This window comes from Macrobrachium rosenbergii, chromosome 46 (genome assembly GCF_040412425.1).
Source record: "Macrobrachium rosenbergii isolate ZJJX-2024 chromosome 46, ASM4041242v1, whole genome shotgun sequence".
NCBI lineage: Eukaryota > Metazoa > Arthropoda > Malacostraca > Decapoda > Palaemonidae > Macrobrachium > Macrobrachium rosenbergii.
In genome coordinates, this window is record NC_089786.1 from 4,334,566 (window position 1) to 4,342,500 (window position 7,935).

The window sequence follows — 7,935 nt, forward strand, 5'->3', positions numbered from 1 at the left end:
GGTACAAAACAAACAAACTAAACGTCTTCATTTTTGTTATGACTGAGAGATAAAACACAAATAGATTTAAAGCAGTTCCTCCACTTTCCATTTGTTTGTTTCGGATGTAATGCAATACGCACACAAACCCTCTTTCCACTTGGGAAACGACGAGGTACGCACAAACACGATAATATTCTTTATTTCAGCTCAGGTTTAAGGATGACTGTGACAGTGACTATCTTTCTTTTACTGACGCCAACCCTCATTAGGGAAACAGAGCTTCTTGTTTATAAATAAATAAATTAAAAAAATGTGCAAAAGCCACAAACGGGAGAACAAATATACTTAGAAGCACAAACAGTTACTGAGCGTCATGCTTCCTCTTCAGTGTGTGGAGACAATCTCCGTACGTTTGCTCTCCAATTTGTGGCTTCTTTTCAAGTTTCTAAGGCTGATGCTGATCTCTTATCAAAATAGATAGATGTATATGTATGTATGTATATACATCTATACATTATATATTATATATATAATATATATATATATATATATATATATATATATATATATATATATATATATATATATATATATATATATATACATAATATATATATGTTTGTGTGGTGTGTGTAAATCAACGTGTTTTCTGTTATATTTCACCACTTGAAACCTACACTTCCCAACAGAAAATCAAGAATTTCACGGATTCATTTTGAATTTAAGACCCAGCAAGGCAGAAACCCCACAAAAACAAATACTTGTATTCAAGAGCTTACAATTTAAATACGCCAAATTTTTGCCAGATATTGAATAAAAAGACATTCACCTATTTTAACGTTTAAGAACGATCTCAAATATACACTAATTTAACTCAGATTTTCCTTACAGTTCCTTCGCTAAATAATTTGTGTAAAATGCTTATCCATCAGATCTCCTCTACAAGAGAAGAGAAACATTTCGATGAATTTGCCAGTCCCTTCCTTTTTTCAAGTGTAAAAGTCAGTGAGACAACCTAATCCCTTTTTTCTATCAAGGTTGGTAGAAAAAAAATTATACAAACGAAAAAGGAAAAAGATCTGGGGGGACTGAATTCAATAAAAAAAAAAACAAGGAAATGGAAGAAAAAGATCAAAATCAACCATACCAACTGGTTGCGCAGAAATCACCCCACAGCCCAGAGTGGTAAAACTTCCGCTTGAGCAAGAACCTTTCAGACTTGGAAATCGAATCCTTGACGAACACATGGCAAGAGATGGATGGATAATAGAGGGAACGAGAAAACACAGTTAACACTTACCTCTGAGTCTCCTTGCTTCCTTCCTTCTTCCTTCCTTTCAAATAAAATCCTGGAACTAAAGAGGAAACGAAGGAGAGTATAATTATGTATGAGTGGCTCTAGAACACCTTGAGGCGATGTGCCACCATCACAAAAGGGGATGTATCTCCCTCTTCCGCTTTCTCTTTTCCCCCTCCTCTCTCTCTCTCTCTCTCTACCTCTTTCTCTCTCTCTCTCTCTCTCCCTCTCTCTCTCTATCTATCCCCTCTCTCCTCTTCTCAGAACACAACTTTGCACACTCGGCCTCAAGTTTCGGAATGAGGCTCGACGGGGTCGTCGCTGTAATTTCTTAATTTTCTCTCATAATCAGTATAAACCACCTGCTTTGATAAAAGCAGTCACTCTCCGACTGAGCACAGCTTAAAATCTTAATTATCTCTCTCTCTTCCTCCCTCTCCCTCCTCCTCCTCCGCTTCCCTGGTAGGGTTTTTGCTAGGCGATGTTCATTTCAGAAATACAAAATCTCCCAAATACGGTTTCTCTCCGTCTGTCGCTGGACAAGAAGGAAGAACAACTCCGACCGCCGCTGCCACTGCCGGATGTGTTAAAGAAAAAAAAAAAAAAGGAAAAACTGCGGTGGCTTGAAAAATGTGAGTTATTTTTTCAGCCGCACCAGACGGGCAGACGGCCGACAGAACCTCCTTCTTCCTTCCGAAAACCTCGAGAGCAAACTCCTGGGAACTACTACACACGTGGAATACGTGGAGGTTCAAGTCCAAGGCGCCCTCCACAATTGCCACTCTCTCTCTCTCTCTCTCTCTCTCTCCTCCGCCTCTTAGCACTCTCTGCTGCTGCCCACGCCGGTCAGGATCTCTCGGCGGCGGATGCCAGCCAAGCAGATCTCGGTGCCAACGCTGGCGGCCCACACAAGTCACCAAACCAACAACCTCCTCCGCTCAGGCTGATGTTGCTGCTGCTGCTGCTGCTGCTGCTGCTGCTGCCGATGCTGCTACGGTCTCGCTATCAGCATTGCAGCTGCGGGCGGCACTAAGGCAAGGCAGGGCAGGGCAGGGCAGGGCAGGGCAAGAAGGCCTTTGCTGCTGTGGGGTTTTCAGCGGCGAGGAGACGCGGCCATTATCATACGGAACTTCGAAAGAGGAAGGGACAGCAGAAGCTACAAAAACCAGAGGTCTCCATGTTCCTTTTCAAGAGGCGCCCAAAAAGGATCACACGAGGAGGAGGAGGAGGAGGAGGAGGAGGAGGAGGAGGAGGTCCCTCTTTGTATTTTCCCTGCCCCAATTTCCGGAATCACCTCTTGGGAGGATGGGGAAGGTCATGCATAAGGCTGCAGAGTTCAAGCAAAAAAGGAAAAGGGGAAACCGAAATATAGGGATAGAATAAAAAAAATGAAGCGATAGAGAGAGAGAGAGAGAGAGAGAGAGAGAGAGAGAGAGAGAGAGAGAGAGAGAGAGAGAGAAAAGGAAACACATAGACACACACACACATCTCAGCCACGAGGTACACTAAAAATACCGCCACGCTGCCGTTGCTGCTGGTACTGGGAGTCTGGCACCCAATACCCCAGTACCCAATACCCAGCACACCGATCTCACCCTACCAACGCTCTTCCGTCCAACATCCTCTCGCTCCCTTCCGGCCATTTTCTCACCTTACACACACACACACACACACACACACACACACTCACACATCCACAAGGATGGGATTCTCATAAGCTTGGAGATACAGAGACGAATATTGCAAAATCATATATATATATATATATATATATATATATATATATATATATATATATATATATATATATATATATATATATATATATATATATAAATATATATATATAATATATATATATATATATATATATATATATATATATATATATATATATATATATATATATATATATATATATATATATATGTGTGTGTGTATTTAAAACAAACTGTCTTGACACATGATGGGATCATGTCTTAGTCGACAAATCATCACGGAATTAACGGTACGAAATGGCAAGGCGATAGCAAGACGGTATCAGAACCAGATTCAAGAGCTACCTCGTCATACACCTGGGCACCTTCCTTGCAAAGGTAGAATTTGGGGAATCATTTAAGACTCTTCGCCTGAGCTTATAACGGGTAAATAAAAAAAAAAAAAACAATCACTGGTCGAATAACCACAAATTACTTATCTCTTACCTATCTATATTTTTCATTGCATTTCCAATATTTTTCGCTTTGTTCATGTATGGACTGCGGAGCTTACTTTGCAAGTTAATGTTCTAGGTGTCGATTGTATTTGAATCATTCTGAAAAATAACAAATAAAATATGCGCCAAAGTTCCTTCGGCGCAATCAAGTTTTCTGTACAGCGCATAGTGCTGTATGAAACTCTCAGCCCGGTGGTGGCCCTGTGTTGTTGGTACCTATAGCGGTGCCAGAATTATGATTAGTATGGCTAACTTTAACCTTAAATAAAATAAAAACTACTGAGGCTAGAGGGCTTCAATTTGGTATGTTTGATGACTGGAGGGTGGATGATCAGCATACCAATTTGCAGCCCTCTAGCCTCAGTATGTTTTAAGATCTGAGGGCGGACAGAAAAAGCCATCCCAGCAGTTTTCTTTTACAGAAAACTAAAACAATAATAGTCCTTAGGGGCTAATATAAATGAAGTGGGTATTGTTGCAAAAGTTTTCTGAAAATAACAGTGACAATAACAGTCATAATAATAATGATGATGATAATATTCATAATAATGATGATAATAATATTCATAAAAATAATGCACATCAAATGAACAACCTCGCTATCGAACACTCATTTTCGAATTGTGCTAAGCTCTGGAAATCCATTTTTGCTTCGTTTTTCCTTCTTATCTTCTGAAAGAACTGTTTATTTCCTTCCGGTTTAAACTCACTGCTGTTTTCTCTTTTTTTCCCCACCACACCCTTCCTTCCCAGAGTTACCCTTTCTTCCCGATCTCACCTTTTCCCTGAACTTTATTTTCCGAACACCTCCTTTTTTACCCTTAGTCTGTAATTTTTATCCCAGCGTTTTCTGACCCTATTCTTTTCCTGGTCACGCCCATTTCCGACCCTACTCATCTCCCGAACCCTTTCTGCCCGAAAGTCACAATAAAAAAATACATTTTTAATCATGCCACAAATTAACGTGTTTCTATTTTACGCCCCGTTCCTACTGAAGCATTATTAAGTATTATGCGCTCATCAACCACTGAAGCATTATTAAATATTATTCGCTCATCAAACACTGAAGCATTGTTAAGTATTATTCGCTCATCAACCACTGAAGCATTACTAAGTATTATTCGCTCATCAACCACTGAAGCATTAATAAGTATTTTTCGCTCATCAACCACTGAAGCATTATTAAGTATTATTGATCAACCACTGAAGTCTTATAAAGTATTATTCATTCGTCAACCACTGAAGCCTTATCAAGCATAACTGGCTCATCAACAACTGAAGCATTTTTAAGTATTATTCGCTCATCAACCAGTGAAGCATTATCAAGTATTATTTATTCACTTATCAACCACTGAAGCATTATTAAGTATTATTCACTTATCAACCACTGAAGCATCATCAAATATTATTCACTCGTCAACCACTGAAGCATTATCAAGTATTATTCACTCATCAACCACTGAAGCATTTTATCAAGTATCATTCGCTCGTCAACCACTGAAGCATTACCAAGAATTACTCGCTCATCAGCCATCCAAATGAGACGTGATCTTAACCTGTAATACAACTAATAGCTATCCTGTACATAAATATATATTCAGCTCAACAACTCACACAGTTTCACTTGGCTCTACTTATGACCAGCGAGACATTTTGCTGAGAGCCAAACAGACAAACGAATAAAAAAACCCTGGCCCCCAAATCTCACAATCTATCTGCGTTTTTCTTGGTCTTTACAAGACCCTTACATAATATTTCATTGAAATTTATTGGTAATTTTTTTTTTACATAAGTACTGAATTATACACTACGCTCCTTTAACTTTTCTATTCCTAATATTTTGAACTGGCTTTCCTCTATAAGCCTTTATTATTATTATTATTATTATATTATTATTATTATTATTATTATTATTATTATTATTATTATTATTATTATTATTATTATTATTATTCAAAAAATACCAAAAGTATCATGAGTCTTAAAATGGAGAAGCAAATCCAAAGTATATATATAAATATATACATACATGTGCATATATATTTGTAGATACATAACAGTGGATTTTCTTCCCTATTATTATTATCATATTATTATTATTATTATTATTATTATTATTAGTAGTAGTAGTAGTAGTAGTAGTAGTAGTAGTAGTAGTAGTAGTAGTAGTAGTAGTAGTAGTAGTAGTAGTTTAACGTGAATACTTAGTCACATTTGTAGACATTTGTAGACTGTCGTCTGAATAATTTGTTATCATGTGAGGAATAAAAACTGAATCAAGGTAAAGGTAAAGAAGTTGGACAGCTAAGTGGAAAGAGACCAAGGGAAACAGATGAAAAGTAATAAAAGTCAAAAGAAACGACTCTCTATTACGATTGACAATAGCTTTTCCCAATTCACACTGCAAGTGGTGCCTTCCAACAGGACTGAAACCCCTGAAACCAGATAGGAAATGAATGAGAACATTCTCCTTCCCTTATGGGAATCGAACCCGTGATGGTTAATAGACTAATATTGCCTCTTAGCAAACCCCTTAGGGTTTTTTGCAGCAACCTTTCGGCACCTAGCCACAACCCCTTTCATTCCTTTTGCTGTTACTCTGTTCATATTCTCTTTCTTCCATCTTACTTTCCACCTTAAAAAGATTTCTCAACATTATTTCCAGTCCTGAATGACCTCACAGGTCCCAATACTTTGGCCTAAATTTTACATTCCTAATTCCAGTTGCTAAGCAAACGATACCAACAGACATTTGAGAACAGTCTTTGGCCTAAATTTTACATTCCAATTCCAGTTGCTAAGAAAACTATACCAACAGACATCTGAGAAAAACCTTTGGCCTAAATTTTGCATTCCAATTCCAGTCGCTTAGCAAACAACACCACCACCACTGCACCTCGTGAGCAACCGAAGTTCTACATTCCAATTCTAATCGCTTAGCAGACTACACCAACACACAAATCAAAAAGCAAACAAACAGGCACGACAGAATACGCAACACCCTTCAAAATGCGCCGGAGAGAAGGTAAAAATCTAAGAAGACCGAGAGGCGGTCATCAAATGGAGTGACAGACATTTAAAAGGGCGTAAACACTGCAGGCCAGACTCGTGACCTCCGCGGGGCGCACTGGACCTGGCCCAAGGTATTCCTCAGGTAAGATAAGACTTATTGCAGATAATGCGCTGTGACGTCATGCTCGAGAATGAAGACCAGTGCACAAAAAGAGAAAGAGAGAGAGAGAGAGAGAGTACCAACAGAAGCAATTTCGAATTCACATCGAGGCATTAAATTTATTATTGTTATAGAGAGAGAGAGAGAGAGAGAGAGAGAGAGAGAGAGAAATGTACCAAATGTAAATTAACAGAAATTTCGTGCGTGAATTCACATCAAGGCATTAAATTTATTATTGTTAGAGAGAGAGAGAGAGAGAGAGAGAGAGAGAGCAAATGTACCAACAGAAGCAATTTCGTATGTGAATTCAAATAGACATTAAATTTATTATTATTAAAGAGAGAGAGAGAGAGAGAGAGAGAGAGAGAGAGAGAGAGAGAGAGAGAGAGAGAGAGAGAGAGAGAGAGCAAATGTACAAATGGAAGAGGTCTCGTATGTGAATTCAAATCAGGACATTAAATTAATTATTTGTGTGTGTGTGTGTGTGTGTGAGAGAGAGAGAGAGAGAGAGAGAGAGAGAGAGAGAGAGAGAGAGTATGCATCAATGTACTCACAGTGTGCAATGATTCAACTGAATAAAGATTTGTTGTGACAGCAAATAGTTAAACACAGAAAGAGATAATTCGTTTTTCTTGTATTTCTTAACCAATAATGACCAATACCTGCAAGTTAGTAAACATGGAGAGAGAGAGAGAGAGAGAGAGAGAGAGAGAGAGAGAGAGAGAGAGAGAGAGAGAGATCTTCAAACTACCGTCATAGTACTGTTACCATTCTAAATCTTTCAGCAGGATTTTACTTCCTAACCTCGATCTGAATAAATATTAAAATTCCTGAAACGATATCCAAAGCCTCCTAGCGTTTACTTCTGTTTCTGATAAAATGTTTCTGATGCTGTGAAAGTGTTCTGTATCGGAGGTTCATCCACGATTTGACAACAAAGGTGTTAATGTGTATATATACGTACATACATACATACATACATACATACATACATACATACATACATACATACATATATATATAATATATATAAATGTGTAAATACAGTATATATATGTACGTAATCTAGCATGCCTCTGTTGTCCTCTGAATGAATTTTGTACCTGATAGTTAGCTGACCCCGGTGGGACACGGCCAGAACGGAGAAGGGAATGGAGGCTGACAACCTCATCCCAAAAGACAGTTCTGTATATGGAATGTACATTACAACCGTTTGTTAATAAGTAAACACCTAAACAGCAAAACACATATGCAAATTTATATAGCAAT

At 38.2% G+C, this 7,935-nt stretch overlaps 1 protein-coding gene across 1 annotated transcript in view; it reads right to left on the bottom strand.

Annotated features, from left to right (window-relative positions):
• The window catches only part of LOC136830106 (mediator of RNA polymerase II transcription subunit 15-like), a 114,451-nt gene extending 112,227 nt beyond the window's left edge, over positions 1–2,224 (bottom strand). Inside the window, exon 1 of the mRNA XM_067089298.1 lies at positions 1,283–2,224. The gene's annotated coding sequence lies outside the window, so the exon portion shown is untranslated. The remainder of the gene's footprint in view (positions 1–1,282) is intronic.
• Positions 2,225–7,935: the final 5,711 nt, after the last annotated feature.